Source organism: Ptychodera flava, chromosome 22 (genome assembly GCF_041260155.1).
Source record: "Ptychodera flava strain L36383 chromosome 22, AS_Pfla_20210202, whole genome shotgun sequence".
Taxonomy (NCBI): domain Eukaryota; kingdom Metazoa; phylum Hemichordata; class Enteropneusta; family Ptychoderidae; genus Ptychodera; species Ptychodera flava.
Window position 1 is genome coordinate 11,265,665 of NC_091949.1, and position 25,433 is coordinate 11,291,097.

Consider the following 25,433-nt stretch of genomic DNA (forward strand, 5'->3'; position numbering starts at 1 on the left):
TTTCTTGAAAGTAATTTTCAGGTTCTAAAGTTCTTATTAAGGGGTAGATTGCATTGTCTTCATTCCTGTTCCTCTCCATAATGTCTATTTGTCTTCGGACTTTGTTTCTGGACCTGTGACTTTAGGTATTAGGCCTTTTTTGCCTTTTGAAGGGATTCACCTTCTTCTTGGAAACGACCTTGCTGGGGACAAGGTCATTACTAATCCACTTGTGACTGATAATCCTAGTTTAGATCAGGATCCAGAGCCAATTGAACAAGAGATACCCGATTTATTTCCGTCATGTGCTATTACTCGAGCCATGTCAAAGAAAACTTCTGAGAATCAAAATACTCTCAAAAATAATGTCACAGACGTTGACTTAAATGACACCTTTCTCAGTCAGGTGTTTGACACGGATCATTCCGTTATCCCTCGAGGATTTGAAACTTCCAGTAAAACTTCTGCTGACCAAAGTCAGACATTTTCTAGATCAAATCTCATTGCAGAACAACACAAAGACCCAGATATTTTGTCTTTGTTTGACAGGGTAGATGATGAAGATAAAACTTCAGATAGCTCTGTTTCCTATTACACAAAATCTGGTATTCTAATGCGTAAATGGAGACTTCCAGATGTTTTGGTTGATGACGATTGGGCTATAAAACATCAAATTGTGGTTCCAAAGTCCTACTGTGCTGAAATATTGCACCTGGCCCATGAAACCCCCTGGGCTGGTCACTTAGGAGTCAGGAAAACTTATTATAAAATTCTAAGTCACTTTTATTGGCCTAATCTCAGGCAGGATGTAACACATTTCTGTAAAACTTGTCACACATGTCAAATGGTAGGAAAGCCAAATCAGACCATTCCAAAGGCCCCTTTACAGCCAATTCCTGCATTTCAAGAACCATTTAGTAGGATACTAATAGACTGTGTTGGGCCCCTACCAAAAACAAGATCAGGAAATGAGTACATGTTGACAATTATGTGTACATCTACTCGGTTCCCAGAAGCCATACCACTGAGAAACATAAAGACAAAGACTATAGTGAGAGCTTTAGTCAAATTTTTCACTTTATTTCGGCCTCCCTAAATGTGTCCAGTCCGATCAAGGCTCTAACTTTATGTCTGGTATTTTTCAACAAGTAATGGATCAGCTAGGCATTAAACAGTATAGGTCATCCGCCTATCATCCAGAAAGTCAGGGTGCTCTTGAGCGATTTCATCAAACTTTGAAAAACATGGTTAGGACCTACTGTTTTGACACAGAGAAGCAGTGGGATGAAGGAATTCATTTTTTGCTCTTTGCTGTTAGAGAGTCAATTCAAGAGTCTCTTGGTTTTAGCCCATTGAGCTTGTATTTGTACATACAGTCCGTGGCCCACTTAAGCTGTTAAAGAGAAATTCCTATCAGACGATGATGATTGTCTGAATATTTTGCAATATGTGTCAGATTTTCGTACAAAACTCTCTAAAGCATGTGAATTAGCCAGAGAAAATCTTGAGTCATCTCAGCAGTCAATGAAAATCAAATATGATAAAAGCACCTCAAAACGGAAGTTTGAACCAGGTCAAAAAGTTCTTGTTCTACTTCCAATTCCTGGCAAACCACTCCATGCTCGTTACTTTGGGCCATACCTAATTGATTAGAAATTGAGTGATTTAAATTACATCATAATAACACCTGACAGGCGAAAACAAAAACAGCTATGTCACATAAATATGCTTAAGCCATATTTGGATAGGGATAATCCTACTATAACTCAGCCTGTCAGTACCGTCAGTTCTGGCCATTATGAAGATAGTGATACTGAAACTGACTTGAGTGAAAATACTCTAAACTCAAAGCTGGGCTCGGTAAAGCTTCAGAACTCAGAAATCCTGGAGAAGCTGGAGTCTACAAAGTTGGCACACCTCCAGCCAGAACAACAACAACAGGTGAAAGAACTGCTCCGTGAATATAAACACCTGTTTCAAGATGTTCCAACGAGGACAAACGTCATCTATCACGACGTTGATGTTGGGGACAGTAAGCCGTAAAACAACATCCATACAGACTGAATCCAACAAAAGCGAAATATCTCCAGGAAGAAGTCAAATACCTGCTGGACAATGACTTTATTGAACCCAGTAAAAGTAACTGGAGTTCGCCGTGCATACTTGTTCCCAAATCAGATCACAGTTATCGTATGTGCACGGACTTTAGGAAGGTCAACTCTTTAACAAAGACAGACACTTTCCCAATCCCGCGGATTGATGATTGCATCGATCGAGTAGGAAAAGCCAAGTATGTGACGAAATTTGACCTACTGAAGGGATTTTGGCAAGTCCCTCTGACGGATCGTGCTCGTGAAATATCCGCCTTTGTTACACCAGACGGATTGTTCCAGTACAAGGTGATGCCATTCGGAATGAAGAACTCTCCAGCAACGTTCCAACGGATGATCAACGACGTCATATCCGGGCTAGACGGATGTGCAGCTTACGTTGACGACGTCGTCCTGTATAGTGACACCTGGGAGGAACACATCAAGCTCATGCGGAAGTTCTTTGAGAGACTGAGCAAAGCAATGTTGACTATTAACCTTGCCAAATCTGAGTTTGGTTGGGCGAGGGTGACTTACCTCGGACATACTGTAGGACAGGGTGAGGTAAAACCTGTTGATGCCAAAATCAGTGCCATTTCAAGTTTTCCCATACCAAACTGCAAACGACAACTGATGCGCTTTCTCGGTATGGCTGGTTACTACAGAAAATTCTGTCCAAATTTCTCCACAATTACTGAGCCTTTGACTAACTTACTTAAAAAGAAAGTAAAGTTTGTTTGGTCAGAGCAATGCCAACAGGCATTTGATACACTTAAAGCCATACTGCAAAGTGCTCCAGTGTTGTCTGCACCAGATTTCACTTTGCCATTCAAATTAGCTGTAGATGCTAGTGATACGGCTGCTGGTGCTGTTTTATTGCAAGAGGATAGTCATGGTATAGATCATCCTGTTTGCTATTTTTCACGCAAATTTAACAAATCCCAGAGAAACTACTCTACAATTGAAAAAGAGTGTTTATCTTTGATACTAGCTTTACAGCATTTTGAAGTTTATGTTACTTCTTCAAATCTGCCAATAGTGGTTTATATTGATCACAACCCTCTTGTTTTCCTGCAGAAATTTAAAGGCAAAATCAGAGATTGCTAAGATGGAGTTTAATGTTACAGGGGTTTAATCTTGACATTAGACATATCAAAGGCAGAGATAATTTAATTGCAGACTGTCTCTCTCGTATTTAGAGCTTATTGTTGTTCACACTTTTAAGATTACATTTGTAAAAGAAAGATTTTTCTTTGAAAAATTTTCTTTTTTGAAGAGGGGGTGTGTTATGTAGGTCATTTCCCCCACACTCATCATGACCTGAGTTCAATTAGTCTAGAACATTCTCAAGGTCACTGCCCTTAATGACCTCACAACCTTGAATTCAATTAGTCATGTTTGGAATGTTCTGGAAAGTTGATTAGTTGTGTAAGAGAGATAATTTTAGAACAGTAATTAGCATGTCAATAAAAGTTCTAGATTGTTCTTATATGCCCTTATGTAAGCACATGTGTATAAAAAGGGACATGCACAGCTTCCAGTCAGACTTTTGGGATCGTGTCTCTTGTGTGTTACTAAACTCCAGCAGTAGTCATTCTCAAGACTTTTCAAGACCTTCACTGCCAACGCTGGATTTATACTGTGGACTTTGTGCAGCTCCAAGCCTGCAAGCCAAAGGACTGTTCATTCATCCGACTGACTGTTACAACTCTGAGACTGGAGCTTTGCCGTCCCAGCTGAGATAAGTAGTCTGTACACTTTTAAAGCTTGTACTCTATCCCTGACTTAGCAATTAGTTTTATTTTCGTAATAAATTTTGTTTTAACGTTAACTGCTGAGTTCACCCTTTTGTTCGTTTTCTCTGCACGTAACAATGTAAGATACATCTTATAATAAAGAGGGGCATTTCAGTGAAACATGTATTAATAATTACTTTACAAATAGGTGTAGATTCGCATCGTTCCATAAAATTATCTGTTTACAAACTTGTGAAATATGATCAAATAACGGAATGCTACAGATATTTGTTACCTAACTACATCTCCAATACACTTACAACATAGCAATTGAGGCTTTACAAACAGTATAGTTTAGCTGACTTGCTGCTTTCCTTTAGCCTATCGAATAATCAACAGTTTTGCCAAAAATCATGAAAATTTCACTGATAATTATTAGCTTATAAAATAAGAAACCACGTAAGTCCTTACATCTACTGTGTGTTCTAAAAATACACACAGACAGATAAAATATATGAAAAAGCTATGAGAAAACGTCTACATACATACTTACCTACCTGCCTGCTCGCTCCGTGCCTGCCTACCTACCTACCCACCCACCTACCTACCTACCTACCTACCTACCTACCTACCAGACATATAATCAGGCAGCTAGACAGACAAGCAAACAAGCAGTCAGATAGATGGACAGACAGGCATACTCCAACATTTCCACGAATTGACCATTTGTTTCATTTCATGTAGGTATTACTGAAGACATATGACTGTGTGAATTTTATCCTTGTAGGATATTATCGGTCTGGGATGCACTTTTATAAAGACCCATGGGGTACGTGTACAGTAAGGAGTAGATGGATTTACAATAAAAGTGTGATCATCTAAAGGCAAAAGGGTACAATGATGTTTTGAAGATCATGTATAGCGCTTCAGGAAGTCATAGGGTTACTTGCAGTTAAACTCGGGTAAAGTTTACGAGGTTGTTATTCCAAGTAGGGCAGCATTCTTTGAACAGAAACAAAGAAGACACGCATATCGAAACTCACAGACTGAAAAATGCTCGAAGCGTCGTTTTTTCTATTTTAATTTCATGTTGTCACGAAGATAACGTATTGTATGTGATTGTATATGGCATAACATTTTGTACCCAATCAGAGGGGGATATTATGGCTGGCAGTATATAAGACGTCGTGCTGATAATTGCCAATATCCCGCTATCGTAGACAATTCCTTCACAGACTGTAACAACCATTAACTCGTGTGAGCTATCATAGACACTTTCCCCGGTAAATTTGTTGGGAGTATGGAGTGACCTTAAACCTGAAAACGGAATTTGGCAGTTGAATGTACCTTTGCGGAGATTCGACATTTTCTGGGGACGGGTAACCAGTTGTTGATGGATTTCTTTGTTTCACCTTTTAAATAGCCTTCGACTTCTCGTTTTTTGGGTTCACCACGGATACAGGGGCATTTGGAGATCGATATAAATGAGGTCCTTCTAAACGCTGAAAGCACCCTGTGTTTTCTAAACACAACAAAAGTGACATCCTCGAAGAAGGCGGTAATGCGAGACCACTTCCTTGCACCGACCAAAGCTTTGACGTCCGCGTCACACATCTAGAAAAACGTCTGGAAGTTCAAAATTACAGCAAATTGTCTGACAAGTGAATGTGTGATTGATTTACAGCTCCGTGTGTGTTGCTTTCGCGCTTTATGATTGTTCTTCATTGGTTTATTTATTATGGCGTCAGGAAACTTAACTTATTTTGTTCTCTCTCTCACCTAGGAAAATTATATGCTACTAAATTTTGAGGGGCCATATCATTTTCATCTAATCTGTTAGCTTCCTTTCTGCACATTGTGTTCATGAATTTAGTTTCAAACCAAGTCTGCGTCACAATATGTTAAGTGGAAGCTGTGAATCTACTCTTTATTTCAATTGTACAAGCAATATGCAGAGAAAATTCTGCTTTAATAAAATCTTTGCTGTTTCTAAAATGGCCACCAATATAAGGCGTCATAGAATTTTGGGCGTTCTACGCAAGGTCAGTTGAAATAACGCAAATGTCGTATGTGCTATCGAGAACCTAGTCATTCTACTCTGCAGTAAAGTTTGTCATTTTAAAAGATAATTAATGTAGCAATAATTGTAGCTGTGACGATTTTGTTCCGTAAACAGCAGTTGAATGTTACATTTCCCCGTGTTTTCTGAATTAATTCGTTACTAAGGGGATTACATTTTATATTGCTGGAATGTTGTGATTGAAAATAAGATTAAATTGAGTGATGCTTGACAAATACGAATCAAGATTAAAGTAGTGGAGTTTTAATTGGGTACTTGGCAATAAAACTAGCATGATTTGGCACAATTTTGTATTTTTAAACACTTTTAGTACTTTGAGTTAATATTGATCAAACGTGCCGCTAAGCTTGTCAAAATTTGGTGAAGCTGTTTTTAGAATAGGTGTTATTACTTAAGTTTTGAAATTAACAGCAATTACACAACCTTAATTCACATAAATGCCATAAAAACGCTGTGTGTCATTTGAACAAAAAAATCTGTTGGATTTGTCAAACTGATGATGGTAGCTCAAAGCACCATTTAAAGGTTATGTTCTGAGTGTAACACTATTAGACATGTAACATTCACCTTAAAATGACAATGATAATTGCATTAATGCCATGGCATTAATAAATATTGGAGTATTAGTAATAAGAGTAGCAAATGTGACAGGTATAGCGCTATAGAAATATTTTCAGAATCGGTTTCATATCGCTGATATTTTATAATCCCAGTTCCTCGCCATCTGTTGCGCGACTACGACGTGACATTAGGGACACGTCTTCATCATCAATCCACAGTCGTTTGAAAGTTATGCATAAAACAAGCGCCTAAATAATGGATAAGAGAGCCCATTATGTTGAGCTGTTGGTGCTAGGCATGTCCACGTTGCTTTATGGGTTTTAATATTTAATTAGAAATACAATTTCAGATATTGTTGTGATTTATTGTCCGTTTAAGTATATGGACTGTTGTATATATAATGCTTTATTGACGATATATATGGTACCCTAGATGACCAGGGACTTTGTTGTGAAAGACGTGAAAGATAGCCACGTTTTAGGAAAATTTACCGGAAAAGAATCAAGATTGAAAATGTAACATTATCAAACAACAACAAAAATATTACATAACTTATTAAACGATGACATCAACAACTGATATCATTTTTGGTCATTTAATAAACAAAATCTCGACACAATCGGAAAAAGAAATTGCGGCATTAGGACAAATGCCCTCACAATTTCACCATCTGAACATCTCCTACAAACCAGTTTGGCAACGGATACGGTTAGAATTAGTGTACGGTGAGCAAATATCCAGGGGGCAACCATCCTAAAATGCAATTAAGTGGCCCAAATCGATCATACTGTATGTGGACGGCGACCCCGGACATTTACTACCCCGTCAGTTTGGCTTTGGTTGGGGACAGGCTACTCATGTACTGGTTAGTGCCTGATGGGTAATTGACAAGGGGTTAGAGTAACGGTTGGCATTCGGTTGCCATGCAGATACTTTCCAGGTGTAGCCATATGTAACTTCTCGACCGAGTTCAAGTTCAAGGCAATACTTTCCCTTCGTTTCAAAATCGCTGCAACGCAACAAGATGCCTTGTATTCACAGGATAGTGCTCTTTAATTGTGACTGTATTTTTTATTAACTTCTACCGTCACTGTCTGTGCTATTGGATTAGGCCATACGACTGTAGGAGTGCCAGAGTTTTAGTACAATTAAACTCCATCTTAGGGGTCTGTCACGTATTAAAGCACCCCCAGACAAGCACCATTTCAACCATAAGGAGGGTATGGCTCAGTGTTCTTCTAATGTGCCCGAACTTCGAACATTATTATAACACTTACATTGCATGACGCAAGAGATGTTATAGTCCACTATATGTTTGGAAGTGAAGTTTTTTAACAAGAGTTACTAAAAACTATAATCTCGACAAGGTATATTTTCAATTTGTTCACATACTGTTAAAAAGACAATGTAGCCGTGTTCCTCTTGAATACAATATAATTTAGGTCTTGATAGCACGCTATGATCAACTGAATGTTACTGGAGTATAAGCTTTCAAAGACTTCTTCATCAGTGAAAGTGCAAAATGTCCACCAGCAGAAGAAGATAGAAACAAAAGGGGATTCTCGATGTAAAAAGTACTATGATTAATTTTCACACCCACATCATGGTGTTCTACCAAATCCTAGATTGCATTTCATATAATAATTGCTGACACAGACACTTAACCAATCAAGTACGAGATGCTTGCATAACTATAGCTCATTAATTTATGTAGCTACCCTGTTCACATTGAAATTTCACCGAAGTAAGTGTATGCAATGTACGTGATGATTTAAATCACTTAAAATTTCAGTTTAATGAAATTAGAACCATGCGGGACAAAACAAATTTGTCTGGTCGTAAGTTCAGCTGAACTTTTGAGTTCAGAACAGGAGATACTTTGTCCGACACTAATTGGTCGTGATATAATTGGTTTTTATGTAAGCACACTATGATTCTGGCATTTTACTCTTTAATTATTACCTATGGACGTCTATTGACGTCTGACTCAGTATGCGAGATACCGACGCCATCGTGTCGCAGAGGAAAAAACCCATCGTATCATCGATTCCCTGTTAGTAAATGACTGCAGCTTGGGGACATCGAAGTACTGTATGTTGCGAGTTTTAAAAGAATGTACAGTTCGTTTTTCGAATTTGTTTCCGCCAACCATGCTTCAGTAAAAAAAGACACCCCAAGATGCAAAACTGGTTTCCTTTCAGCAAACAGCGACTTGAAGTGCGTGTTGTTATCTTGAGAATGATGGATAACAAGAAAATTCAATCTATAGATTGAGGCTCACTGCGGATAACTGTTTGCGTCAGTATTGGCAAAACTACTCACGTGGAAACGTGATTGATTGTCCGTACACTATAGCTTGAATGTGCCGAACTTTTTCTCAGTTATACCGATGTTGATTCAGAGATTGTATATAGGAGAAACTAATCATCACATGAGTCATTCTAAACAAGATTGTATTATCTGTCTCTGTCTGTCCCCCCCCCTCGCTCCCTCCCATCTCTCCTGAAATTTATGACAGTTTTAAACGTACTTGCCATTTCGATACTTCAACAGTAAATCGAAATCGCCTTAAGATTTGCCATGTATTCAATTGAAGCGAGTGTTCCAGAAATATGACCAAAGTTTATAAAGGTGTATTGTTTCTGTCGGGATTAGAATATATTATCTGTGACATTTTTCGTTCCGAAACATTAAGAGGCACCTGTAGGCCACCGCAGTTTTGCCTTCAACTTTTGAAGCAATCGTGATTTCTCAAAGACAAAACTTTTTCGAATAGGAATGGCTGTAAGTTTACGGTTCATTCTGAATTGCAGTTTATGGTTCATTCTGAATTGTATTGTTCCACAAAAGTAACACTAGGCAAAATTAATACGATACAGCGTTTATCCTAGCGACCATACACGTCGGTATTGTTTGCGCACGACTTTCTCTATACATTAATGCTCGACCTAATTCACAGCTTCGTAAAGTAAATAAAAGAAAATAAAAGTAATACAGCGAGGTTAAAATCGTAACTTCTATGAATTCATAGGAAATATCAATGATTTATGTCACTTGAAACTTTCACAAAAGACTCGGTAAAATAAGCTTTATTGAAATATTTTAAAATAGTGTCTTCAAGCCTATTTTTAAAGCAGATGACAAGACTATTCTGTGGAAAAGCAAAGCTTTTCTAATAGTGCTGGGGAAAATCTATCCTTGTCCATTTTCACTGCTCGCTCAGCAATCCACGTGACTGTGTCAATAGATAGTGCATTTGCCTAGCAGTGGAAAGAATGTTTTTAAAATCTATACCGCAAGAAGATTCGAGGATGGCTAACAACCACAGTTCTATATTGCAGTGTTGCATTCAAAAGCGGCCTGTCACGTTACATACGATTTCTGCGGTGACATGGAAGGTGTGTTTGTAACAAAGTCGGCTGGCGTGCAGAGAGTTCCAATCAGACATAGGTGGTCACAAATGCAACAACTATATCTGTCAGAGCATACACAATAAAGGGAAAGACTACGGTTAGAGTAACCTCCGTATAAAGTCAAAATTTTCCAACAAACAAATTTTGCATATTAATAATGGAACTATGGTGTCATAAGGAATATGCCATTTGGTCCGACGCTACCGTGCTACGCAGGCTGTTTCTAAACCATCATACGTGTACATATCATAATTCGCCAGCTGACGTCATTTGTAGTCACGATCATGTTATGTTATTGTCTTATTGAATCCTCTCCTCCTTCTTTTCAAGACTGTAATCAATGAATCTACCAAAGACTGGTATGCATGTCATCTTAAAAAGTAAATTCTTTTCATTGTAACCTGTAACGCATGTAATTATTTTGAGCAAGATAATCGTGTAACATTGCAGTTTTCTTCCTTAAAAAGGGACTATTATACTTGTACAGTGTTACTTTAGAAAAAAAACGGTGACGTCAGCGATTTTCTTGAAAATAAAATTTATTACAAAAAATAAAATTCATCACTACATCAAGGGGTTAAGTGCAAACTGTAAACGTTTACAGGCTACTTATCTCAGCTTGGACGGCACAAAGCTCCAGAGTTGAGTCAGACAGTAAGAGAGACCGATGAGTGAGCAGTCCTTGGCTTGCAGGTTTGAGGTTGGTCCGTGCAAAGTCCACAGTATAAATCCAGCGTGGCTGTGAAGGTCTTGACAAGTCTTGAAATTAACACTGCTGAAGTGATTCCAAAGTCTCGGAGTAAACACGCCAGAGACACGATATCTCAAATGTCTGACTGAAAAATTGTGCCGTCCCCTATTTATACTCTATGATTCAATCTACAGAGTATAAGAGCAATCTTGAACTTTTACTGGTATGTTAATTACCTTTCTAAAAATATCTTCACTTGTAGTAAACACGACTAATTGAATTTCCAGAAAGTACTAAAGATGACTAATTGAATTCAAGGTCATGGAGGAGAATGACCTCAAGAATGTTCTTGACGAATTAAACTCAGGTCATGAGTGGGGGAAAATGACCTACATAACAACAGTGTGATTGTAAAAAATTATATCCAACATTAGGGGACGAACTAGGACAAATGTAAGAATGGACTTGGTACATGCGCAAATGAGCTCGGAGCCCCCGCAAATGAGCCATTATTCCAAAGTTTGGAGAGTTCCCAGACACTTCGCACCAAAACCACTTCGCACCATACCATCTCGTCCCATACCATTTCGCACCAAAACCACTTCGCACCAAAACAACCTCGTACCAAAACCACTTCGCCCCAAAAGTCATGTCCCCCAAACCACTTTGCCCGAAACTTATCGCTAACTGGTAAAGCTGAAAATAACCACCTTCCTGTCACCTGGGACTGAAATCTTGAAAGTGTACGCATTTCGCGAAATTGACATTGTGCAATTCCGCGCACGGCACATGAGTTGTAGCATTTGTGTGTTTCTTTTTCTTATTCTATCGTTTATGGTTTCATGCAACAATAAATGGTTCGTGGTAGCCAAAATGTCCTAACACATTAATGCTTCCAAGTTGTAGGTAAAAACAACCTTATGTTACGTCATAACATCGTTGTTTCAGGACGAGTTGACGGTACTATACTTTGGGCGAAGTGGTTTTAGGGAGCGTTCAGTTTTACGGCCTGGGGGGGGGGGCGGCAAATCTTGTCTTCGGTGTTCAAAAAAATATAGACCCCCTGAATTTTTTGTGAAAAAAGATGACCCCCCCTTTGTCAGACGAAAAAAATGATGACCCCCCCCCCCCCTGAAAAATAACCAAAACCCATATGTCAAATTTACCCGCATGGTTTGGATTTGAACTCCGGTACGCAGCACACTTTATTCGATGCCAGTGCACAAACTTCTCAGCCACATCCATTGAAACGTCTGTTAATTAGGACGACTGTAAGGCAATTTTAAACTTCATTTCCATAGACAACTCATGTCCATGGACATTGTATAAAGTAAACTTTATTGGAGTGGTTCGCCAAAGGCAGTTCTCCGGTTAAGAGGGTCATGGGCCATTACGTAAAGTCAACTTTATTCTAGTGGGCCACCAAAGGTGGCACGCCGGTAAAGAGGGTCGATCATGGCTATTGCATAAAGTAGACTTTACTTGACAGGGCCGCTGAAGGCGCGCGGCCATTACCATTATTCAGTGCGTGATCACAGGGGTCCCTCAAAAATGTTTCTAATACAAGCCGCGGCTTCAATTGGGAATTTTACGGTAAGATTGCCGTGGGGTATTACATAAAGTCAATTATGGTTGATTAAAGAGGGTTAATCATGGCCATTGCATGAAGTAAACCTACGGTAATTGGAGTGGGCCGCCAAAGGCGTCTGCCGTTAAGAGGGTCATGTGTAATACATAATGTATATTTATTGTAGTGGGCCGCCAAAGGCGGCCCGCCGGTAAAGAGGGTCAATCATGGCCATTGCATGAAGTAAACCTAATTGAAGTGGGCCGCCAAAGGCGTCTGCCCGTTAAGAGGGTCATGGGTAATACATAATGTATATTTATTGTAGTGGGCCGCCGAAGGCGGCCCGCCGGTAAAGAGGGTCGATCATGGGCATGGCATAAGTGAACTTTATTGTTGGTATTATGTTTTTGAAAATGTGGTGACCCCCCCTTTCCTACCAGTGAAAAAGCGATGACCCCCCCTTTGCGGATTCCAAAATTATGATGACCCCCCCCCTGGATTTTGCCGGCCCCCCCCCGGCCGTAAAAACTGAACGGTACCTTAGTACGTGGTACTTGGGGCGAAGTGGGGTTGGGCGAAGTAGTACTTGGGACGAGGTGGTTTTGGTACGAAATGGTTTTGGGACGAAGTTGTGTGGGGCGAACTGGTTTGGTGCGAAGTGTCTGGACCCCGTTTGGAGTAGTCATTATGGCCCAGTGGGTATATAGAAGTCCTTCAAAGTGACAGAATGGTGAGTTTAATACTATATCACCTTTTAAATTATATGATAAGCTCACTAAATTAAATTTCAATCCCTCGATTTGTAAATGGATACTTGAGTTCTTGTTGAATCGCAGTAACTTTTCAAACTCTATCGTCCTGAACACCAGTTCAGCCCAGGGTAATAACCTGTCACCGATACTCTATTCTTTGTTTACACATGATTGTGCTGTGAGTTCTGAGGAGAACAATTTCATAGTAAAATTCGCCGATGACACCACCCTTGGCGGTTTCATTGAATATGATAAATCACCATATAGGAAACAAGTGGACGATACAGTTAAATGATGTTCCAATAACAACTTGGAACTGAATGTCAAGAAAACAAAGGAAATAATAGTGGACTTTCGTAAAAATAGATCAGGAATTGCGCCTCTTACTATAAATGGTACCGAAGTGGAATTTTTTCAAATTTCTTGGCGTCTACTTATCTGCTGACTTGAAATGGGAAACCAATACTGATTTCATAGTTAAGAAAAGCCAGCAACGCTTGTTCTTTCTGAGGAGGTTGAAGAGTTTTCGTGTCAGTCAGAACTTGTTGATTAGGTTCTATAGCGGAGTGATTGAGAGTGTCTTGACATTCGCAATCACTGTCTGGTATGGTAATATCACAATGAATGGCCGGAAACGACTCAACCGGATCGTCAGTACCGCTAGCAAAATTATTGGTTGTAATCTTCCTCGTTAGACAGTCTTTACAAGGATCGTGTTCTCAAAAAGTCTGTCTCCATTGTCAATGATCAGTACCGACCTGCACACAATTTGTTTCAACTTATGCGTTCTGGCGAACGTTACCTTTCCATCAAGTCAAGTTCTAATCGGTCCCTAAACAGTTTTTACCCTACAGCAGTTCGCATGTTAAATGAATGTAAATCGAGTACTGTGACAGCTCACACATCTCGTCTCTCATAGTTCCTACACTTGTACGTCTAAAGTCGGCGCTTTTTTAACATGTTTTTTCCTTTATTCTATTTGTTATATTTTGTGTATTGCTCTTTTATTCCTTGTTTTTTGATCTCACTGTCTGTCCTTTTGATGTCGCAAAAACCAAGATGTATTTCATTGTATGTGCAATAGCGTATATATATGACAATAAAATTATTATTATTATTATTCAAGACACCAGGGTATGGACTAATCACAAGAGTGTGGCTGGAGTGGCATACTCGGCGTTGCGCCCTTTAGCCAGGCACCTTTCACCTCATTGCTTTATTTTGGTAAATGGTTTTAGGTACGGGCTTCCTGTAAATAGGCTTTCGCTCTCCAAACGATGGCGTAAATAAAAATAAATTACATTTCCCATTCTCAATAATTCACGACTTGCGATTCAGGTGAATATGTGAATCTTAGGAAGTGCAATTAATGTTTTTGAAGTCGATATTTCCGTAAAATTCCATCGGCAAAAAAAAACTTAAAAAAAATGTTATTTTCTAAAATGAAGAAGGTAGAGAATTCCAAGGATTGATTGCTGTATATAGAGTAAGTGTAAGCCTCGCTCTTGGAATACTGTAATTGCAATGCTCGACTGAACGTCCAGAGTACCTGTTGCGAGGAAGTACAGAAACAAGTGTTAATAGTGATTGGAAGAACGTTATTTTTTAAGTCAAAAACAAAAAGGCATGAGCAGCATTTACTAAGTCTGAAAATATATAGGATGTTTAGTTGACGAAAAAGGGGATTTGAGACGTGCGCATGAAAATAAGAAAAAGTAATTAATCGGACAATTTTCTTTTGTGGGCGATAAATGGATTCAAGTAGAGTAGTGTACGCATTTCCCATATTTCTAAGCAGTAGTGGTGATAGAATGAAGGCATTGTAGAGTTTGATGAGGATAAACTTTGGAACGAAATGTCGAAGACGTGAGATAATTCCAACTTTGGGGATTATTTGTTTATCACATTCTTTATGTGTGGTTTCCAGTAAAGAAAATTGCCAATTGTTACACCTAGATAACTAGCTGATGAAACTTCCTCAAGCAGTTGATTTGCAATGTATAAATTACCGTGTAAAGTTACACGTTTTTGACGTATTTTAACCATGTAATTAGATTTTCCTGCATTAACATTTAATTTATTCGCCTTGCACCAATCGTTGATTTCATGAAATTCACTATTAATGTGGTCGAGAAGTAGTGTTTGAGAGTCTAAAGATTTAAAAACATTAGTGTCATCAGCGAAAAGTTTGAAATTAAAGTAACTAATAGAGTAATTAATATCGTTGATATATATCAAACACAGAGTTGGCCCTAGAGCGGAACCCTATGGAACTCCACATTTAATTTGACGTGGTTTCGACACTTTCCAATCTATTACAACTGAATGCTTGCGGTTTCTGAAAAAGTATATCATGGTTGATAGTGTCAAGTGCCTTTTTAAGTTCGACAAAAATACCAACAGTAGTGCGACCATTATCCATCTGATCTGTTAATTCTGCAATAATATCTGCCAGGGCAAGTTGGTGCTATATTTCTTCGTTTCTAAAGCCATATTGAGTTTGTGAGAGAATGGTATGTTTTTCAAAGAAAGAGACACGCTGCTTATTTACAAGTGTTTCAAAAATTTCTCTTAAATCATATAACAGTCTAAAACATATCTCAAGTTATTCACAATTACAAAAGTTGACAAGTGATCAGTAATATCTGTGTCAGTGCAGACACAATCTAAAAAGTGGTCTGTGATGTTTGTGATCACATGATCTATTGTAGTACTTGAAAAGTCATTTACACGAGTGGGAGTATTAATAATAATACGACTTCAACAGATCTAAGTAAGATGGGACGGTCTTTGAATTCGACATAACATCGATGTTGAAATCGCCAGCTAATACACATTTTGTTTTTGATGACATAAGGTCCAGGAAATTTTCGAAATTATCTAAAAATCTAAAAGAGGTCTTTTCGGCTGTCTATAAACTACTTCAACAACCATTTTTGTCTTTGCAATGGCAATCTCGGTCATAGTGACTCAGAGTTTGCAATATGCAAACTAGTAAGTTGCGCCTTTTGCAATGTGGAATGCACATACATTGCTACATCGTTACCTTCTTTTACTTATGTGTAAATTGTATGGCGGTGATTCAAAAGGAGAATGATCAATACTGTTATGTAACATGTTTCAGAAAAAGCAATTATTGGGAAACTGTGATCAAGTACATTTAGCAAAGCATGGAGATCATAAAATGTTTACTGATTGACCTTATATTAAAATGATAAACTAAGAATGGTGTGATTTCACCATTTTTAGATTTACCTTGATTGAAACCATCAATAGAAGAGGATGTAAAGCAAGATTTCGTAAGTCTCTCTTGTGAATCAAGGTCCATCATAAGGGGGGACTACTATCCTCGAAAAGTAATAGTTTATGCGGTTCATGGCTTTTGCTAACGAGACAGTGATAACTTCTGATGTTTTATCTTTCCGAGTGAATATCTTGCCATTGCTCGTCCAAATAAACCTCCATTTCAGTCGCTTTCTCCTTTTATTTACTTGGTTGAAATAAACGCTCCATCGTTGGTGTCAGGTTTTCATTTATTTAAATGTTATTGATGTTGTTGTCCCCCAGGGTGTGGTTTATTGCTTAATATTGAATGAATGCAAGTCACGTTGCGATTGGATTTTGAAATGGATTGTTGGCTTTAATAATGATTGACGAATAGTTTCGAGGAAGATGCTTGCTAGGATACGTTTAAGTGCAATTTAATGACTTTGAGTTCATGGTAACACAGCGATGGGTTTTCGATCCCGAATCCCCAAAGTCATCATTAGAAAACACAGAGCACCGGAGAGCTGTATCCTGACTTAAATTACGAAGTCAATGGTTGGGACTAAATTCAAGGTTCGGCAATTTGACCTTTTTCCGGCCTTGATGTTTCAGGACAAAATACCTCAATTGTCGAAAAAATAAGCTTACATCGTTTCTTCTTCGTTGTTTGATTATCTTGTTATAGCTTGCCATGTCTGCGAAAATGGACAAGTCACGCGATGATGAGTGCGATTTTATGGTTCGTTAATCGATGCCAAAATAAGTACTCTTATTGGTGGTCTTCAGCATTTTGAAGCGGTTTCAATGAAGCCATACGCTCCGAGGCTATCCATGATAGTGAAATATCTTGCTACGTCGAACAGGCTAGCACTGGAGTAGTGCAGTACTTTCCCAAATTAGCGTAGCCATTATTCAGTGATGAGTTTGATATAATCTTTAAAATTAGTGCAATCTTTTCTCTAGTTTCCCTATCATTTAAATATATGAGAGAACCATTACAGTGGCGTCATGTGACTTAAGTATATGCGATGTAACATAGTTTTTTCAATACCATTTATGGACAGCTAGGGGGTTGCATGTGAAAGCGCTCGTTCAAAATTAAAAAAAAAAACAAACACATAAGCCATAGGACAGGTTTAATACGCCCGAAAAAAAAATCAGTGATCCTTTCATATCCACCAACGGAATAGTATAATATCGACAGACACGTTTAATTCCGAAAAAATATACGAGTCAGCATTAGAAAATGGACGATACACCAAAAAGGATGAGGACACGCACCGGGAAATATTGGCCTAACATCAGCAAAATTGATCAAGTACCACAAAATTATATTCATACATCAGAAAACGTTGGTCCGGTATTATAAAACGATAATAACGGATACCAAAACGATGGGCCCGCATCAGAAAATGTAAGTGCTAATTTCTGCATGGATTACACGCCATAGTGAGCTATAGAACCAGATTTGTCTAAAGTAACTCGTCGTCGCTCAAGGTATAAATGCTCCTCAGGGACAGATATTTCGACAATCAAATTTTCACGATACTGTTTTTTGTCTGCCACTGATGGGGGTTCATTTTTAGGTCCATGGGGTTAATAAGGTTTTCACGGGTTAATTTTTGATTCTCTATTACCAAATTTTGCGAGATAATCTTCGATTTTTATTGTTTATTTCGAAAGTGAATGATTTAAAGTTCTCTTACGGAAAATTTGCGCAAAGTTTCAGTCTTTCAATTTCGAGGCACGTGTGTTAAGACCCCGAACACAGGGGCTACTTTAAATAGCACGAAGCGAAATTCGGGCGAGGCCTTTGCCCTTCCTGAAATGACTTAAGATAGATTTATAAAATAATTAATTTTTATGCTCATTTTATGCTTTTCTAAAACATTTAAAGGGTTATGCTGATAGAGTGGTGAATGTTTGTACAAGTAATATTTCGTCACCGTAGCTCCTAATGATGAAACAGGTTGCAAAGCTTCCTCCTTAAAAGGGTATGGTATCAAATCTCAAAGTAATAGCTAGACGCAAGAGATTTTCGGAACATTGTATGCAAGTCTTGTCAGTGGAAACCGTAAGCTCAGCAAGATTCCTTTTTTCAATTCATCTTCATGTTGTAGACAAATTGGATGCACCCTTGAGCACGATAACTCTCCCTCTTGAGAATATGTACTTACCAGTTAGATGAAAGTTTAACTATGAAGGGGATGCCCAAAACTTGTTCATTGATTCAATAACATCACATTCTTAGCGTAGCTAAAGTTGAAACCACCTAGGGACAGTAACCCTTGTGTCTCATTAAGTTATTTCCTTTGTTCTAAAGTTTCATGTGACTGCTGTGGGTAGAACACGAGATCGCTTGTTATAAGCTAATTGGTTATGGTGTAATTGGCTTAGATGTAAGCAAAGTATTGCTTCAAGCAATGCGGATTCATAACTACACGATGTTTTAGCTTAAATTCTGTGACCTGATACGAACCTTGTTGTTTGATACGCTTTACTGGCGCGATAATGACGCCACGGAGTCGCAGACAATGCACCCACTTGCACCGTCGTGTCATCGATTTCTCTTTGTGAGTTAATGACTACAACTTTAGGACAGCGGAGTTGTCAGGCGACATTACAAGAAAGAATATGCACAGTTCATCTCAGCGAATTTATTCCCTTCAGCGAAAAGCGCTACAAGGCGTGGAGGCTGGTTTTCCTTGAACAAAATGCACTTTGAAAATTATTCATCGTGAATGGAAAATAAAGGATATTGTTTTTAAGCTGAGGTTGACCGTACCGCCAGCATCTTAGGCCAGCGAGTCCGTGAAAAATGTAGTGATGTGAAAGTTTGTTATCGGAGAAATCATTGGATAATGAGATGAAAATTTTACACCAATGAGACGCCAGGATGCCCACTTTATACGACATTAATGTATTAATCTCTATGCTGAGAGAAGCCTAGAAACAGCGGATTTGCTTCTACTGATCTGAAGATCCCTTTCATGTAAAGTGGCACACCATTTATGCCATAACTGTATTTGCGGCAAAGCACTTGTTTCATTTTGATGTACTTTTTTCATTGTGTTTACATTCTTAGTTAATTGTCCTATATTCTCATTACAATCCTATTTTTTAATCCCATTCTCTCATTTTGTTTGCATTTTTATTTCGTTTATGTTTCCATTTTTAATTCGTACTTTCATGTTTATTTCATAAGATTCACCCTGACTTCGAAAAAATCATTCCTTCACATTCGTTCGTCACTGAAGCTAATTTCAAAAGCGAACAGTCCCAAAGTGAATAAAAATTTCACTTGGCAATTCAAAAAACTATACGTAGCAAATGCATATAGGTGTTGCAAATGAAAAAAAAAACGAATCTTGGCGGAGACAATTTGCAGTTGATATACAACTCATTCAGCTCTAAATGACAAGAAACAGCGGGGTATACATATGTATTTGCTATTAATATCATGATCTCCCTTGTGATGTATGGCACTAAAAGCTATGTTTTACTAACACAACATGTATCGTCGGATTATTTCTACAAAAAGCGCACAGCAATTTCGGGTCACATTAGCACAACAAGTATCATGTATTCAGAACTCCCTGATACTGCCCTGACAGGCTTCGGTTAAACTGAAACCCGATAGCAACGTCACAGTATTTCCATTTACATGTTAACGTCCTTTACAAGTGCGTTATGACGTACTCATCGTTAAGGTTGGGGTTACCGAAAATTAAAAACACAGAGCTCGAGGCAAACCTCTAAGTGTAAAAGTTTGGAACATTATTTTTATTGGCCCTGAGGTATGGAGCGGGTGACGCACATCTCACAACGCAGCAGCCATAAAAATGTTTCACAGCATGCTGTGTGTATCGGGTGCGGGACATAACACACTGTTGATCAACATATAAAGGGCATCGGTGTTTCGCAATAAAGCAGGCCGGTAACGGATACTTTATATTATGGTCTGCCGATTTTAATGCATTTCTCGTTTTCTTCCGCTGTGGAGTCTTGATAAATTGGCTAATCAGTACTAGAACTGTATGGTTCACAGCCTTGTGCACACTCTCCGTTCATTAAAATAGCCTTCTTGTTTAACATGAAAGTGCGTGGTCAAATTTTATGCAGTATTTAAACATTACCGTATACTCATGCCCATATTCCTCCAGCGAAGTGGCGTTTGCCGTAAAACATCAGATTGATATTTAATCGTAAAGATCAAGATGCACCATCTTAAAAGATCATAGGTTTTGGGGTATTACCCGAATAACACTGGTAAGGTGCAAAGTAACCAGTCAAATGGACACAATTCCTTCCTAACACGATATTCTAGACGCCAACATTATAAAGTTGGGTTTTTCACATGTAACAGAGATGGATATATTGAGTGGCTAAATACTATGATCACAAGTTGAATCTTGCATTATTTTCACATTCTGGTTTTATCGAAACCCTTGTAGTTGTTGTTACCAGCTCAAACGAAAAATTGAAGTTAGCAAACGAGTGCATACATGCGAAAAGTTGCTGGTGAGAGCGCGGAATTGCAGTGGCAACGGGCGAGTGTCACCTGTTTAAGCGGGGCGCGTATAAAAGGCGGTTATGGAACACTTGAAAGTTTGGATTAATAAATGTTGTACCGTCCTGTTAAGTTGTATTTAAATCTTTCCTTGCTCGGTCACTTGAATCACGTTATCTTTATTCACTGTGTTCGGTAAAGTGTTGTGATAAATAGGGCATGCGTCTTTGCAAATGCCAAACGTATTTATGTAGTGACATATTCGGAAAGACTCTAAAATTTAAGGTTTCTCTTGTTTTCGGGGTTTTTTTTGTAAATTATTCCCGGTTGTATATAATGAATCGACTGCAATGTAGTCAAACATGAATCAATCTCAACCATTCATTCATTCATTCATTCATTCATTCATTCATTCATTCATTCATTCATTCATATTCATTGATTGATTCATTCATTCATTGATTGATTGATTGATTCATTTATTCATTCTCACTGCCTACACAAATAGTTCAGTGTTAATCGTGCTCGTTAAACGTTATTAATTTTATTCCCTGCATGCGTTGATTTAGCAAGAATTGTTTCAGAAAGTCTGACATAATAGGGAAAGTTAACCTTTTGCAAGATTATCAACAGCGCCAAATACGAGGTTATAAACTGAAAGCGAGGTTATATGATAGCAGATAAAATGCCACTCTGGGTGAAAATGAGCATATTTGGCTAGTAATTATCGCCGAGCAAAGGTATTTATTTGTGCTCGTTAAGGCATTGACCGCTGCTCTTACTGTAGGTATGTCGTTCTATCAACGAACGGACTGTCCTGTCGCAAATCTATCCCTTAACAGCTTTTTTCCTTCGCAGTTTCCTCAATGCAGGGTAAATCGATCTAAATTCCCTTGAGGCCGCGAAGGTTGAACTCCAAGTATGTCAACATCTAAAAGTGTTTACACTCACTGGACAGATCACAATATCCTCAGGTCATAACAACTCCAATGCTTAATTTGTAACATTTAGTAAATTACAAAATGCTATTATCCTGAGTCTACTAGATCAGTATATAACAAAATGGCTTTAGCAAATCAAAGGCCTGGACTCTGACAACCTGCAGGCATATTGGAATTGAATTTGCGGACCAGTGAATGAGGCAAGCAGGATTGAAATGCCGAGGAAAGTATTTCAGCCTTAAAATATGCATGCAAGGGAACGCTTTCATTATCTTTCAAATACATTTTGCGTCCGCTACATGGTATTCTGAACGATAAGTATAGATTCTTTTCTGCGTTTATTCGTTATCATTTCGTACATATACAACATGTACCAACATCACAACTCATTCCGAGTAAACCTGTAACGATGTATAACCTGGAAGACAATTCCTCTGTGAAGAATGGCCTCACCATGGGAAATAATGTCAAGCGCTTCACTGATCATCAAATTGTCAAACTTCACATTCTATATAAATTTCAGCATATAGACTGTTCCGTCATATGCTCATAAGGATTTTTTTCTTCCTTTAAGGTATTGTGCGCTTCGAAAAGGAGACTTTTTGCTCAAATTTTCCTCGATGAATCTTTCAAAATCGAGAATAAAACTTGGGTATCACCGCGCAAATTTGGATACTAGGGCAACAAATTACCTAAGATTTACAGATATTTGAAATTCAAAATGGCCGCCATCCCTGTGTTAAGTGTAAGACGGTGAAAAGTTTTCTTTAACCAAGAGCTTTAAAATGAACCCCGATTAAGGGGTATATCAGAAGAGAATTGATAAAGTTTGAAAGCCCGAATATCTGTCCCCGAGGCACGATCTACCTTAAAGGAGAAAATATGTAAATTTCATCATGTTTGACTAATCTCTGATGTAGTCAACAGGCCACTTCGAATCGATATACGAATGAATAAATAAATCATAACCGTACATAAATAATGAATATAGCTACATAAATAGATAATTTAATAAACAAAACAACAGCCTTGACCTAAAAGTGATATGTAATAATTCCTATTAAATTCGGCATGATTGGTTGTGTAACATATCCTAGTCCATGACCACATAATCTACGACGTTGCTATCACTTTCTATACGGGTTAAATCCCTTAAGATCGTATATATGTGAGTCCACAGGGTGGATACTACTATCGTCTTCGCTTTGACTGCCAGACGTTCGTTCAGTTAATTTGTCATCCGTTATGCTATCTGATTTACTTATTTTTGGAGACATTCGCAGCTGTTTGAAATCTGACAACGGTAGCCTTTAACCATGAGAGAAAAACCACATGTCCGGTCTATGGGGGTTTAAAGCTAATGCGTCGAACATTGCTAAATTGGGGATTATCGACAGCTGGAATTTTGTCTTTTTGTAATTACTCACTCAAAATTACAACATGTGTATGAGAGGAGGTGGAAAACTTAAAATTGAAATTTGCAGCGCAAAGGGACCACTTCATGTATTAAGTTTCTGTGAAAATTTACACGAAGCTCATTCTACCTCAAATCTATGAAGGCTCTCTCAAGAGGAACTTTATATTAGAACTCAATTTTGGTCTATGAAATGTACGAAATAGGCTCAGAAATCTATGTCAAATTGTGAAACGAACACAGCAACGGGTGTATCGTCGTTGATAGTTAAAAGGTTCGAGCTCTCGTGCTCAAAACTTTCGAAGTCTACCGGCGAATTACCAAAGAGACAGAAAAATGTTCTCGTCACACTTCCGCTTATACCATCCGCAGCCAGGAGCGTTCGTTAATATCCTGATATGCAGATTAATTGTTTAGGCCGAGGAGTTAGTTCTTTCAGGCCTCCGACATCTGAGTGCCAACAAAATATTGAAAAAATGACAGTTTTATGCGTTGTGGGAAAACTTTAACGGAAACTGAGGGGCTTGAAATAGATGCACCTGCTATAATTTCGGTAAATCCAATTTTAATCAGAAGTTACTCTATTTTACAAATGTCAACTGACAAAGTCATTGTAATTAGGCCGGCAAATAGTGCGTGTAGTGATTCTGCCCAGCTGTATCGCTTGCAGGGCTAGCGTTTAGAACATTTCGAATAAACTACTACTGCGGAAAAAGTTCAAGGTCCATATCTGTACCTCCAATCACTATTCTCTCCACAGCGAGTTGGTGATATTTCTCTATAGATCTCCGCAAAAATCCCACCTCTCGTTTTTCCCACCAGTCTATTCAATACTTTCATACTCCCTTATCTTGTTGTGTGTCAATACCCTACCCGGCAGTTAATCCACTGTGAAAGATAGCCTGATAAACCTAATAAACAACCAGTTATAGGCTAATCCGTGAGCGTCACTAACCAATCACGTTAACAAAGCAGGTAAGTGCCAAAGTGGATTCCATTTTAACCGGTATGCTCAGTGCGTATACGTTATCTGTTACCCGCCAAAGAAAACTTTCTGTATTATTGAACACAACTGGAATGTTATATTTAACATATAATATTTCGAATCTGTGCCATCCGTTGATTAACTTGGTTCAACGAAATGAAATCTCTAAATCACTCGGGCTTTAACATCCAATAAATTTGACATCTCAACCATGTTTTGCGTTAATTTTAGTCCCCCCCCTCTCTCTCTCCCCCTCTCTCTCTCTCTCTCTCTCTCTCTCTCTCTCTCTCTCTCTCTCTCTCTCACACACACACACACACACACACACACATATATATAGATATATAAATATATATATATGTATATATATATATATATATATATATATACACACACACACACACACACACACACACACACACACACACACACAAACATAAGAACCCACACAAAAACAACTAAGAATATAATTTCGAGACTGGTGATGCAGTTATTTAGAGATACTAAAAGAACATCGATTGAAGATACGGTCTATGAAGGAAGAAGATGAATCCTTTGATGTATCTTCCTTCCTTAAACGACATGAATCCTGCTTTAAGAACATTCTAATGTCTTTTTTCACTGTGTAGCATCCTTGAGAACGCTAGGTTTCATTTTATGAAATCGAATACTTGAAATACAGCTTCAAAGCAAAGTCCAAACAATTTGCAGCAAAACATGATGGCTAACGGCATCTAATGTGACCTTTTGCGCTGAACAGTTCATTGTAAGGGTTCCATTTAGACTGGTACAGCCATTGTATGTTTACCGGTTGGTTTTGCAATGCTACTCGCGCTCACGGGCAGGAGGGCGGCGACAAAAAATAAACGATGAAAGCAGAACTTAGTGGCTATTATACTAGAGGATCTGATGTACGTGAAGAATAAAATCTTCAGTGTGATGTTTCTTCTATTGGAATAAAATACTTTCCAACTATGAAAATCCATCTATGAATTCAACTATGACTGATCACGCGTATATTGTCGCGTGAGTGTCAATTTTGACCTATCATACTATAATATAGGCCCGGTTCACCAGTTTGTAATATCAGCCGTTTAGCCTCATGGGCATGCATTTCAGACAGACATATGGAATTGTGAAATCGTTGTTTTCATATACCGAGGCTACATGTAACCGAGGCTATAGATATGTTTGCCGACAAGTCTTTGATCATCCTTCAAGGTTTTGACCAATAAAGCTGTATAACCGACCAGTGCACATTATGAAAAACTCACAAAACTAGCTGTCACACGAAGGGGGCGATTATAGCCCTTCTAGAAGCATGATTGTACAACTTTTTAAATGGCGCGTATGCTAGTTGTTGAAACCCAACATTAAATAGATGTGGGTCAACTAATCTTAATCAGTACAGTAGACTGTTTCATGACCCTTGCGTGACCTTTCATCC